Raw genomic sequence first — 14,817 nt, 5'->3', positions numbered from 1 at the left:
TAGCTCAGTTGGAATTTTATCACCTCTATCTAGCTTTGTTCATAGTAAATGCTTCCTAAAGCCCAGGATGCTTTGACTACACACTCCAGGATGTCTGGCTCTAGGGTAGTGATCACACCATCATGGTTATCCAGGTCATTAAGACCTTTTTTGTATAATTCTTCTGTGTATTCTTGCCACCTCTCCTTAATCTCATCTGCTTCTGTTAGGTCCTTGCTGTTTCTGTCCTTTATTATGCCCATCTTTGCAGGAAATGCTTCCTTGGAATCTCCAATTTTCTTGAAGATATCTCTAGTCTTTCCCATTCTATTGTTTTCCTCTATTTCTTTGCATTGTTCACTTAAGAAGGCATTCTGGTCTCTCCTGCTCTCTGGAACTCTGCATTCAGTTGTGTATACCTTTCCCATTCTCCTATGCCTTTCTCTTCTCTTCTTTTCTCAGCTATTTGTAAGACCTCCTCAGACAACCAGTTTGTCTTCTTGTATTTCTTTCTCTTGGGAATGGTTTTGGTCACTGCCTCCTGTACAAGGTTGTGAACATGTGTTATAAACCTCAATACATAGTTCTTGAGATCCTCTGTCTACCAAATCTAATCCCTTGAATCTATTGTCACTTCCACTGTATAATCACAAGGGATTTGATTTAGGTCATATCTTAATGGTCTAGTGGTTTTCCCTACTTTCTTTAATTGAAGCCTGAGTTTTGCAATAAGGAGCTGATGATCTGAGCCACAGTCAGCTCCTAGTCTTGTTTTTGCTGACATATAGAGATTTTCCATCTCTGGCTGCAAAGAATATAATCAATCCGATTTTGGCATTGACCATTTGGTGATGGCCATGTGTAGAGCTATCTCTTGTGTTGTTGGAAGAGGGTGTTTGCTATGACCAGTGTGTTCTCTTAGCAAAACTCCATGAGCCTTTGCCCTGCTTCATCTTGTATTACAAAGTCAAACTCGCCTGTTACTCCAGGTATCTCTTGACTTCCTACTTTTGCATTCCAATCTCCTATGATGAAAAGGACATCTATTTTTGTTGTCCGTTCTAGAAAGTGTTGTAGGTATTCATAGAACCCTTTAACTTCATCTTTTTTGGCATTAGTGGTTGGGGCATAGGCTTGGATTACTGTGATGTTGAGTGGTTTGCCTTAGAAACAAACCAAGATCATTCTGTTGCTTTTGAGGTTGTATCCAAGTACTGCATTTCAGACTCTCTTGTTAACTATGAGGGCTATGCCATTTCTTCTATGGGATTCTTGCCCACAGTAGTAGATATAATGGTCATTTTAATTAAATCCGTCCATTCCTGTGCATTTTAGTTTACTGATTCATAAAATGTTGATGTTGCCATCTCCTGCTTGACCACATCCAATTTACCTTTATTCATGGAACTAACATTCCAGGTTCCTATGCAACATTGTTCTTTACAGAATCAGACTTTACTTTCACCACCAGGCACATCCACAAGTGAGAGCCATTTCTGCTTTGGCCCAGCCTCTTCATTCTTTATGGAGCTATTACTCAGCTTTTTCCCAGCAGCAGATTGAACACCTATTGACCTAAGGGGCTCATCTTCCAGTGTCATATCTTTCTGCCTTTTCATAGTGTTCCTGGGTTTCTTGAGGCAACCCAGCCCTAGAGTCTACAGGCTCAATGGTAGGGCAGTTGACAACCTCCAAGAGGACTTATGCCAACATGTGCCTCCCAGGACTGCTGATGCCAGTTTAGAGTATGAGCATATAATTACATTTAAAAAGATATAGTTTCTGAAATACAACAGCAATTGCTGCTCCTTTTGAACAGTATAATAAATGCTTAGTTGTGGTATGTTTAGAAAACATATAACTGATAACATTTTATAACAGATAAAATTTTATAACAGAATCACAGATGTTTGCGCCATTGGGGGCTCAGTTGTATCTGACTCTTTGTGACCCCATGGACTAAACAGTCCACGGAATTCTCCAGGCCAGAATACTGGAGTGGGTAGCCTTTCCCTTCTCCAAGGAATCTTCTGAACCCAGGGATTGAACCCAGGTCTCCCACATTGCAGGCGGATTCTTTATTAACTGAGCCACAAGGGAAGCCATTGTGGGCTTACTCACATAAATCTATCCATTTTGCTAAAATTCATGTTTGACATGAAATTTATGTTAGTAAATATAGTTAAAATATCAATACTTTCATTTTTAATTGACTTATCTATTTTCCTTCCAAGCCCAGCATAGGGGGTAGGGTCAGGCAGAAGGAAAAAGAAAAGGACAATTAATTATAAACAGCAGATATTAAACTGTCAGTTGCTACACAGTTTTATAATGATAACACCAGAGAACAAAATATATTTTTACAAATATTTCTTTCTCTCTTATCCCTTCCTTTTTTTTAAAGATAAGCCTAGCAAGTGCCAGTAATTACTCTCACAGGAACAATCAGAAAAACAAAATTGTGCTATTAAGAGCTGAGAAGCAAGAAATGTTTTTTTAAAAAACACTTAAATGAATAACGTTTCCTATCGAGTTATGGTTTTGCCAGGTAAATGACTCTTTTGACTAATTCTCAAGTGTAAGCCTGAAACAAGCAAAGATAATTGTTCAAGTTTCTGGCTTAGGGAAAACATGTATGTAATTGCATGTCTACTCTCTTTCCATGATGAGCACATGTACAAATGGTCTTCACTTAATTAGTCTGGGGGAGAAGCCAAGGAAGGAGGAGTTGGTAGCTAGCACAGAAGAGCAATTAGGTAATAATGTGATGGGGAGGATCAGAATCGATTCAGGAAATTCTACTTTGCTACTTCATAGTGAGAGAGGCCAAAGAGGGTAGGATGGCAAGTCTGCCAAAAATAGAAGAATCAAAGTCTAATGAACTTTTCAGGTTGAAGACTTGATGGTCACTGAATTCAATAATCTTCCATTTAAACAGAGAGATATTTCAAGACTGAGAAGTGACATGGCTCGCAGATAATTAGACAACTTGTGAGGGAGAAAGCCCAGCTTTGTATCAGAAAGTTCTGCTCTTCTTTAAGAATTCCTTCTACTATTTGCCCAACTGCCTCTCTTCAAGGTGGATCCAGATGGTAATGGAATACACGTGGACTCTAGTTTGTGTTGTTTTGATATGGGACATTTGGAAAGGATAGGGAGACTTTGATAACCCAGAAAGACTAAAACTTTGGCTTAGGCAGAAAGTATGAAGATATTAAATACCCTATAACCAGACAGAGTTGATGTAGTGGAGAAGGGTGGGGAAGGCAGGGGTAGGATACTCATACAGAAACAAAACAGAGGGCTGAATATCAGGAACTAGTGGTTGTTGGTGAGAAAAGTCTAAAAGAAGCTCTTGGGACAATAGCTTTGCATGTCAGGTGCAGGTACGTAGGGGCTGAAGGTCATAAGGGGAGAAGGTGGGTTTTGTTAATAAGGTTCACTGATCTCTGTCATGTGGTCATGTAGGGACTTCCCAAACACATTTACCTGGGAAGTCTTCCACTTCCTCTGAGGCTTAAAAGTACCCCACGCTCTGAATAGGGCTCTCCACTCTGGTCCAGTATTTTTGCCTCACTATCAGAAAGCAACAATTGACACATTCAAACCATCAAAAGGAAAATAAGCAGTTTTGTTTTGCCTTTTTTTTTTTTTTTACAGAACTGTCTGGACATGTGAGGGCTTCTTCTTTCTCCTGCCCTCAAGTAGCATTTTTCTACATATAACTTTTATTATATTCCAAGCTTCTTAAGCCAGTATTTCTTTTTAAAAATTTTGGCCAATTAATGAGTTTCTGTCATGTAGATGATTCCATTTAATCAATGAGGTCATCAGAAACACTGAATCTAACATTGCTCATTAAAATTATCACCATTCTAAACCATTGATAGTTTCTAAAAATGTTAGATGAGCAGCAACCAGGGTAACAATCACTAATGTCAACATAACTAATTCCCTGAGTCTTGGCCACACTTGAACCCTTATGGCTGAAGCTCAATCACATCAGTTAAAGCTCAAAAATTGAATGAGAGGCATGGAGCTGAACTTTTTCACAGATTCAGAACCCAGTTCACATCAGCCACTGCGGTTTCCCAACCCCATGTGTTTTCCCAGCTTCAAGAAGAGAGAATCCTGCTTGAGTGTTGTGCCTCTGTTATTTACTGCCAGCACCTCCATTTCACTGTGTTCTTCCTGAACTGTAACTCATCACCAACTGTGTTTCTCCATGTTAAGAGAAAAGAAGACAAGGTACATAATTTTGTCAGTGGCAACAGAAAAGGCTTTTACATAATCTTGCAAGCTGTGTAGTGTTCGTTTAATACAATGCCATTATCCCTTATCCACAATTATTACAAAAATGCTGAAAATTAAAAGTTCTTTTTTTAAATAAGTGGCATATTTATTTAGTGACAAAACCTGATTTAAACTGATATGACCCCATTTGGAGTCTCTTTATCTCATTTAATATGAAATCTCTGCTTTTTCTTGTAGAAATCTTAAGGTTTGATTACAGAAAATTGTCCTAGATCCCACTGAGGGTCACTACAAATTATATGCAATATATGCATCTCTATGAAATCTGGAAAAAAAAATCTGAATTCCAAAATTCAACTGGCCAAGTTAATTTTAGATAAAGTGAAAGTCACTGTCATGTCCAACTCTTTGGGACCCCATGGACTATACAGTCCATGGAATTCTCCAGGCCAGAATACTGGGGTGGGTAGCCTTACGGGATCTTCCCAACCCAGGGATCAAACCCAGGTCTTCTGCATTGCAGGCAGATTCTTTACTAGGTGAGCCACAGGGGAAGCCCAAGAATACTGTAGTGGGTAGTCCATCTCTTCTCCACTGGATCTTCCAGACCCAGGAATTGAACCAGGGTCTCCTGCATTGCTGGCAGATTCTTAACCAACAGAGCTATCAGGGTAGCCACTTTTTTTTTTTTTTTTTTTTTAAAGATAAAGCATTGGAAACCTGAAAAAGTAATGGATTGGTCAAAAGTTTTTTCACATTTTTCTATAAAATGTTATGGAAAAAAAACCCAGAGAAAGATTTGGCCAACCCAATAAAATCCAGGTATCTCCTAAGCACATTGGCTTCCCAGGTGGCTCAGTGGTAAAGAATCTGCCTGCCAATGCAGGAGACACAGAAGATGCAGTCTCGATTCCTGGATCCGGAAGGTTCTCTGGAGGGGGAAATGGCAACCCACTCCAGTACTCTTGCTGAAAAATACCATGGACAGAGGAGTCTGGTGGGCTACAGTCTATGGGATTGCAAAGAGTCAGACGTAACTGAGAGCACACACACATACACCTCCTAAACCTATAAAAATGATTTTAAAAACTACCTTTGTTTAAATAAACAATTCTCATCATGTGGCCCATACATTTAAACTGTTTTTCCCATAGCAGATCCTGTTTGGCTTTTTTATTTCATGTTATTTAAAGTTTAATATTACTTTATATTTCAGTTTGTGTACTCATGAAACAGCAGCAGATTGAGAACATTGGAAACACTGGCCACATAGCTTCTCTGATGCTGTAAGGCCAGTGCTTTGTGGCTGATTAATTACCTGGCTACTTCTTGTGATGAGAGACATATTTATCCAAAGAACATTCAGTATTTGGCCTCTTTGCTCAGACAGCCAGCAAAGGACCTAATTGTGAAAAAACAAATGCTGTTTATTGGACCCACGCTCATTGCACACCCCAACACCCTGTTTCTCATTCATCCCCACTGCAAACACAAAAGTATGCATGCATCATACACACTTTTAAAAATAACCACTTCAAAAAAGTGAAAAAATAAAACAGTCTCACATCTCCCAATATGTGTTCTAATAATGAAATCTTTTTTGCTTTCAATGTATTGCTTTACTTTTCAGAGTTTGGGCTGGAACCAGAACTCTATTTAAAATCAGCATATTAGTTTTTAGTTACCTTTCACAAGGATGGTGGTTTCATTTTTGTGAAGATGGGCACCAAATTATGTATGTTAGGTTTCTGGACAAAGAATGTTAAGTAGATAGGATTTCTTATTGATTCTGATATTGAATTCCAAAAGGAAGAAACAATATGAACACAACCATAACATCAAAAGGCCCTGTTTTGGCAAGAAAGACTTTTTAAAATATTTATCATGTACATGATTTTCTGTTCAGGAAGTCCGTCTTGGGTGTGTTAACTTCCAGTTAGAAAGAGAGGGCTTCTGTGGCCTGGCAATATTCAATCTGACTTTTATTCAGTAAGACAAGAGAACCTTCTAGTACAAAATCCAAATGCACTGGCTTTTATTGTCCTCATTGAAAACAGAAAAGAAAGCAGAATTTTCCCTCAGTATATTTTCAGTTTATAGACTGAAAACCAACCGAAGTTCATTTACAAGGGGACACTGACAGGGAAACAAGTGGGAAGTGTACCACCTACATATATTCCTCTGGGTGCATTTTAAATGTACCTCATTCAAAGGAGGGCTCTTCAGAAATCCACCAGCAATGAATATTTTTGTGTATAGTCATGAGCTCTCAAAAAACAGCTGGTTCTTATGAACTAAGTGGAAACCTCAGTGGGGAGGAGAGCAGAAACCACGAAGCCACAGGGATGTTACAACTCCCACGAATTAGGGCTACTTCAGAAAAACAACCACCAACCTTTAAACAGCTTAGGCAAAATGTCAAGTGAATCAAGTACCCAACATATGCTAAGCCAGAGTTATGAAAATGTTAACAAATAGCTACGTGTATTATTAGAGAAGAAAAGAAAACACATTGCAATTGATGGCAGCTGGGCAAACGATTAAACACCTAAATAAACCAGGCCTAAAAAATAATTAGGCGATATGGGAGAGAATTTCATCCATCTTCCCCTTAGAATCACAGCATTTTTAGGAGTGTTTCCATTAATCCTTTAGCCATAATTTTGTTCTTTTACCCTGATGTGAGGAGTGGGTATGATTCACATGAAAAGTGAGCTAGCTAGTGCGACTGGTAAACACATTGCCTGCCTGAAGAGAATTGTGAAATGCTCTGTGTCTGGATTTGAAAGAGGTTTGCATCCTGAATGCTCATCTCTCTATTCATCTTTCATGTAATCTCCTTTTTGCATATTTAAGCTAAGTGTTTTTTCCTACTTTTCTTAGAGGTATATTAATTTAAAAGGCCTATAGAACTCAGACTATCCACCCTGGCTTGGTACACTTTACTCATTCTTAACTAGATTTTAGTATTATAATTAAAGTAGGAAATGTACATGCAAAATAGCAGAACAGGTAAACAGCAAAAATAAATTTCACTTCCATTCCACAACATCCCACAGGGAGTTACTATTTAAACATTCTTTAGTATATTTTCTGGAATTTTCTATGCAGATTATTGTGCCCTGTTACCATCTTTGACAGATTTTTTTTTTCCTCCTAATAATATATCTTAGAGTTCTATGTCAGTATATCAGTACATAAGAAGGTACCTCATTTAAAAATAAAAAGACAGCTGCAAGGATAAAGCCATGATATGAATATACCATGATTTATTCAATCAGTTTCCTATTAATGGGCATTTCAAAATATTTCTAGACTCATTACTAATAGCAATGGACACGTATTTTTCATACACGTTAGTCATATCCGCAGGATAGATTCCTGGAAATAGAATTGCCAGGTCAAATGATATCTGAATTTAAAATCTGAAAGATATTTCTAAATTGTGCTTCAAAGAGGTTGTACCAATGTATATTCTCATTAATATTGTTTGAAATTGTTCATTTGCCCACATTTTTGTTAATAATGTGCATTACCATTTTTGGCAATATGAAAGTTAAAATTGTATTTCACAAATTAAAAATTTATATTGAGAGAAATTGAGCATTTATTCATATGTTCCTAAGCTATTTATATTTTAATTTTGTCAAACCATTCATGTCCTTTCCCTTTTTTCTAAGGGTTTAGTTATTTATTTATTTATTTTTGCCTATGGACTTATAACAGTTTTTAAATGATAAAAGTTTCAACCTAAACATAATCATATGTGTTGCAAATATTTTTTCTTTTCTTTTCTTTAAATCAGGGTATTTGGCTCTAAAATTTTTTTTACGTAGTGAAGTTTATCAATAGTCACCATGGATCAGTGTTTAATTGCTTTTTATCAAAAGACAGAGAAACAAATGACAAAATTATTTTATGTAACTGTAAACGTAAAACAAAGGTTTATCTGTCTTTCAAGAATAAATATATTTTAGAGAGTTTTTATTTCAAAATATTGGATTGTAATTATTTTTATTTATAATATATAAGCAAACCTTAGTCCTTATTTTTGGGAGTATCAATCCCTGAAAGTCCGAAGTGGGAAATTTGTTTCCACTAGCTTCCTTCTAGAAATGTAGCAGTTGCTTAAAGAATCTTTGGGGTCCCTGGTACAGAAGGGAGACTAAGTAAGCCAGGAGGTCTTTTACCTAAGATCCCCACGGATTCTATTTTGCCCAGCTGCGGGGAACTGATAGAATCAACAGAGCCTGCAATGTTGTAAATCACGAGGCAGCCTCTCTCTCAAGGCTTGTTTTAAGGCTTAAATTGCTCGTTGCATCTTAACAAGTTGTCTTACAGCTTTCTGTTCACCTCTGATGACTTGACAGAATTGCACACCCCTGGAGGTTCATGGCTTTGCCTTTGATATAGATAGACTCTTTGGATAACACCCCAGCCTATGCTGGAATTCAACTTTCTAAAACTATCCAAACAGAGAACAGATAATTATAATGACATAAGAAGATTCCACCACCAATGGAAAAAATGCAACTTAAGCCAATGAAATGCCAGTTATATCTGACAAAATCAGTAGTCTAAGACATAGCAACCTTACATCGTCATTTGGGGGAAATGCATGTGATTCATGAGTATAACAGCAGATAAGCCCATCCCCACTTATCAAATTTGATATACATTCCTGTTCCTCAAGTTGCCTTTTCTCCATAAATGTTTGCTGTTTAAAATGAAAACTTCTGTAAACATTTGTGAACTTGTGTAATCTGATTTCCTTTTCTAAACTCTGACTGCCTTTATATTCAGTAGCATACTAATTTGTACCCGACACTTCTCTGCTTTCATTATAGGTGCTACCTCTGAGGATTTTGTGAGAGCCTTAAAGGAGGAGCCATGTTATGTGTTTTATCTTCCCATTGTGACTACTGAATTGCGGGGTAAACAGATCTCAGCATCATTGATTAGCTGTACTTGAATTAAACACTTGTTCACATGACTGGAATCTAGAGATCCATCATCTCAACAAAAGCTTTGAAAAGTTTATCAGAGTGACAGGACAAAAATACAACATAAGTTCAGAAAATTAGTCATTCTCATCTTTAGGTCTGAAGATGTTACCAGGGTTTCCTGCTCCTGGAGATGTAAACCTCAAGCGTTTGCAGTATTTCTAAGCAGCATGTGGGATAAACTTCTGTACAAATTACTATCAGTAGGCACAACAGGAAGCAGAAATGGGAAGATTCATTTTCCTCTATTTGACTAGTTCAAATGAGTTTCTTCTCTGCACAGAGCAATATGTGTAGTTCTACAGCAGAAATCAGAAAATTTGAATGTCTTCATCTTCATCACAATTCAAAGGAGATATTAGAACTATACAGCTTTCTGTGTCTATATGTGTATGCTTGTATGTATCACACTGGGCTCAAGTGTCTGACCAGCAGGGAGATGCAGGACAAGCAGCTTTACCTCTGAGTCTCAGATTTCTAATCTACTAAATGGGGGCAATCTGAACAATGATTAAATGGTATCATTTCTATAATATGTTTAAACTTATGGCTGGCACAGAGTAAGTCCCCCATCACTGTAGATATTATTCTTTATTTCAGCCTTTCTGTGTGCAGACTTGCATTGGGGCAGAAGTGGCAGGGTCCTGGTGAAGGCCACAAGGGAACAGGTCCATCAGCTGGGTGGAACATGGGACCAATTTCTGGTTGACAAAGCCTGAGACCGCAGCATCACAATTGCAGATAACTGCAGCAGAATATGGAGAAGCTGGAACACTGCTAGTAGGAATGTAAAATGCTACAACCACTTTGAAAAACAGTTTGACAGTTTCTTAAATTATTAAACATAATTATACCTTACAACTCAGCAATTCTACTCCTAGAGATGAAGGTGTGAACATAAATGTTCATAATGGCATTATTAGAAGTAGCCAAAATGTGGAAACAACCAATCTCCATCAACTGGTGACTGGATAAACAAAATCAGTTATATTCATATTATGGATTACTATTCAACAAACTTGATTAGGTATCTGCGATATAGATGAACCTCAAAAATATTATGTTAAGTAGAAAAGACTAGGGACAAAGGCCATATGTTTTATAATTCCATTTATATCAAATGGCCAGAAAAGGCATATCTATATATATAGAAGGTAGATGACTGGTCACCTGGAAGTGGGGGATGGGAGAAAAATGACTACAAATAGGCATGAGGAATATTTTTGAGGTGATGAAAATACTCTAAAATTGGATCTTGATGATAGCTGAAATACTCTGTAAACTTACTAAAAATCAATGAGGTTTATACTTAAAATGAGTGAATTTTATGATATGTAAATTACATTTCAATAAAACCGTTAAAAAAAAAAAAGTCTCCACAAAGAAAATTGCAGGCCAAGATGGCTTCCCTGTGAATTCTACCAATAATCTGAGAAAGAAATACCACCAATATTATAAAAATTCTTACAAAGAATAGAAACTTAGGAAACACTTCACAAATAATTTTTTGTAAAACAGAAGAACTTTTATACCAAAACCAAAAAGGTATAACAAGAAGGAAAAATTATAGGCCAATTTTTTTTCTGATCATGGATACAAATGTCCTAAACCCAAAATCAGCAAACTGACTCCATAATTATGTAAAATAATAATATAGTACAATCTAGACAGTTGTAGGTTGAAAAAACCTAAAAATTGTTTCTGATAATAAAAATAATAATAATAACGTAACATTTTTCGTGATAAAGGGAGAAAGACCTTTAAGCAAACTAGGAATAAAAGACGGAGAAGGCAATGGCACCCCACTCCAGTACTCTTGCCTGGAAAATCCCATGGATGGAGGAGCCTGGTGGATTGCAGTCCATGGGGTCGCTGAGGGTCGGAAACGACTGAACGACTTCCCTTTCACTTTTCACTTTCATGCACTGGAGAAGGAAATGGCAGCCCACTCCAGTGTTCTTGCCTGGAGAATCCCAGGGACGGGGGAGCCTGGTGGGCTGCCGTCTATGGGGTCGCACAGAGTCGGACACGACTGAAGTGACTTAGCTGCAGCAGCAGCAGCATAAATACCTTATAGCAAACATGGCACTTAATGGTAAAATATTGAAAGCCAAGTACCTGAAATTAGGAAAGAGATGAAGAAGCCTGATATTAATTTCTACTAATATCTCTCTACAGATTGTAGCTAATGAAATTAAAAAGAAAAGAAATGAAAGATATAATTGAAGATATAAATGAAGGAAGTTTGGAAAGTTGCCATTATTTACAAATGATTGTGTATGTAGAAAAATTCAAGACTATCAAGTTGAAGAGTGAGAATTTATTCATGAATTTAGTAAGAACACTGGATAAAAATCAGTTTTATAATAAGCATCAATTATATTTCTGTATATTAGTGACTAAGAAGATGAATTGTAAGAAAGATACAATTTATAATAGCAGAGTTCAAGGTACCATATATGACAGCCAGAATAAATAGCAGAGAGCAGAATCAAATTTAAAAGCACTTCAGTCATCACAATTATCAAATGAAGACTATAAAATAACTTTTTATATTTAAGAGAATAAAAAGACTTAAAACATAAGCAAGGAGAAAAAGACTGCACCAAAAGACTAACAAAATATGAAAAAGAAACAAATTTCTATTCCAGAAGTTTTTAAATGGATATAAAAATTTTAAAGATAAATAAAAGCACAGATTAAATAGATGAGATAGAGTACTAGAAGATGGATATAATTCTTTCCTAAAATGTAACATAAAGAAATAAAGTGATAAAAGAGTTACAAAGCAGTGAAAAGACATGGAGAAGGATGAGGTAGGGTAGAATGAGGACTGTAACTTTTTTTTGTTTTTTTTATCTTTTTTTTTAAATTTTTTTAAATTTTATTTTATTTTTAAACTTTACATAATTGTAAGAGATAATACTCCAGCATTTTTAGTAACACTTAAAAGACACCAGTACTTGGATGTGAATATCATGAATGAATATTATAACCAATATTTTTAAGTGAAAGAAAAAATAAATTCACAAATACATGTAGTTTGATTTCATATATATAAACTTCAAATGCGTACAAAACTAGATGATCTAATATTTAGGAAGTCAGTCAGAGATTATAAATCTGTTGAGAAAAGCAAGAGAATGGTAGACGCAATGCAGGATGGTCATTGCCTTTGAGTGATGAAGTGGAGATGGGAATGATCCGCAAAGTTTTTGTGGGGTGCGCAGTATGCTACATGTGAAGCTAGGTTGTGGGTACCTGTGTAATGTTATTTATCTTAATGTGCATGTGTATGTGTGCTCAGTCATGTCTGACTCTTCTGCAACCCCATAGACTATAGGCTGCCAGCTTCCTCTGTCCATGTGATTTCCCAGGCAAGAACACTGGAGCAGGTTGCCATTTCCTCCTCCATGGGAATCTCCCCAACCCAGGGATCAAACTCGCATCTCCTGTAGCTCCTGCAATGGCAGGCAGATGTTTTACCAGTGAGCATACCCTTCCCAAATATAAGAGTAAGTTTGGGCAGTTCACAGTTGCTTTTTAAATGAGAATGCATAGCCAATATTACTCAATGTACAAAATATAAATTAAAACCATAAGCAAGCATTTTGTACCTGTCAGCTTTAGATTAAAATGCTAAAATGTGATAAATACAGTCGACCAAAGTTTAGGGGGAAAGACACTAGTTATTGGCTGAAATGCAAGATAGTTCAAACATTTCATAGAGCATGTGGTAGTACTGTTTATAATCCTAAGACACTCAAAATTCATCAGTGTCCATCAGTGGGTATTAACTAAGTAAACTATGGTGACCTGTACAATCTAACACTATACAGTCACTAAAAATAATGAAGTGGTAGCTCTTATATGTGCTGATGGAGAACGACCTCCAAGAATACTATTCAGTGAAATAAGATGCAGAAGAGTGTGATTTCCCAGTATGCTTCTATTTATATAAAAAGATAAATACATGTAATATATGTTTGGCAAAGCATGAAGCATTGCTAGAAGGACAGCTACACAAACAAAGGAGAATGTGTAAAAATGGTTAATCCCAGGGAGTAATAGAGCAATGGTTCCAGGCTGTCAACTGTACTTTCTTTTCATTATCATTCCTTTTTTCATTGTCTGTATTTTTTTATTTTGTGCAAAAATCATCTTTCAGTTGAAAAAAGTCATTTGTATATTAAGATTCATATATGGACAGGGCTGTAACATAGCCATAATAAGGGAAATGTGTTTGTCTAAGTCACTATTAAAAAAAATCTCTATATTTGGAACTTATAACTAAAGCAATAACTCAAAATCTCAACAAAAGTGAGTTTTTGTTTTATTTTACACTACTCAAGTGTTATCATCAGGAAGAAAAATCTATTGCATGAAATTTCTAGTGCTGCCTGGGTTTATCTTGCTTGGAAATAATGGGGAAAATGCTGTTTCAAATATTAAAAAAGAAAAAAAAAAGCTTGGCTGAATCTCTCCTTTGAAGTGTATAAATACAAAAGCAAACAATAGAAATAATTTTAAGATACCTATTTTGGGATCCCCTCTCCAAAACTGGGTATATTATTTAATTCCACTTTTTATCAGTTGTTCATTTGGGGTCAAACTTTCTACAGTTCCATAATGGAACTTGCCACTCTATTTTCAGAGGCGCAGATGGTGGAAAAGCGTTTCATGAGTAAACCATTTTATTTGAGTGGAACTGAATTAGCTTTTCCAACCCACAATTTCCAAATACAATGTCAGAAATGAAATACACCCTTCTGCAACCTAATGGTGTGGCTCTGGGAAAATCATGGCATCCCTCAGAAATACAGCCTTCTCTGCAAATGAGAATCCCCGATGCCTTTGCTGTAGTGTTGTGAGATTAAATCCCATGGCGCATTCCTTTAAAAGTACCTGCTGGCTGCCTGGTATACCTTTGAGCGCCCAGCCCGGCCTGCCTTCATAATCCCTGGACAGCATCTAAAAATAACAGTATCCAGCCCTGCAGAGGCCAACTGAATCAATATCTCTGGCCCTGGGCCTTAGCATCCACATTTTTCAAAGCTCCCTAGATGATTGTCATGTGCAGCTAGAGTTGAGAACCCTGGACTAACTCTGGACAAGGGCCTATCCTCTCTTCCAGCTAGCTATTAAAAACACTGACATCTTTATTGATTAAACACCAGTGAGGTTGTGAGACTCCACAAGCAAACAAGTCGAACAGTCATTTGTTTGTGGTAGCATATGTGCTCCCCACACATTTTTGATTCGAGAAACAAGAACTGCCTTTGCTAACCTGCTGGGATGTTACTAACCTCCTCATGAGCCTCTAGCTGTGTGGCCAGTAGAGGTGACATTTTAAGGGAAGAGTAAGAAGGGAAGTGAGAGGAAAAGAACTTGTATTTTAAAAGTAGAAAAGACTTAACAAATGAGCATGCCCCAGGTATCAGTCTTTCCGGATCAGAATCAAGCCTAATACGGCATATTTCTTTCCATGTCAATGGCAATTACTCTCTAAAATGACTACATCCTTCTTCCCAGCCTTACCTGGCACTTCCAACATTCCTTTACTTGCTCTGTCTTTCATGTA

The sequence above is a fragment of the Bos taurus genome, chromosome 8 (genome assembly GCF_002263795.3).
Source record: "Bos taurus isolate L1 Dominette 01449 registration number 42190680 breed Hereford chromosome 8, ARS-UCD2.0, whole genome shotgun sequence".
In the NCBI taxonomy this organism is placed as follows: domain Eukaryota; kingdom Metazoa; phylum Chordata; class Mammalia; order Artiodactyla; family Bovidae; genus Bos; species Bos taurus.
Note: the sequence above shows the minus strand (reverse complement) of the source record.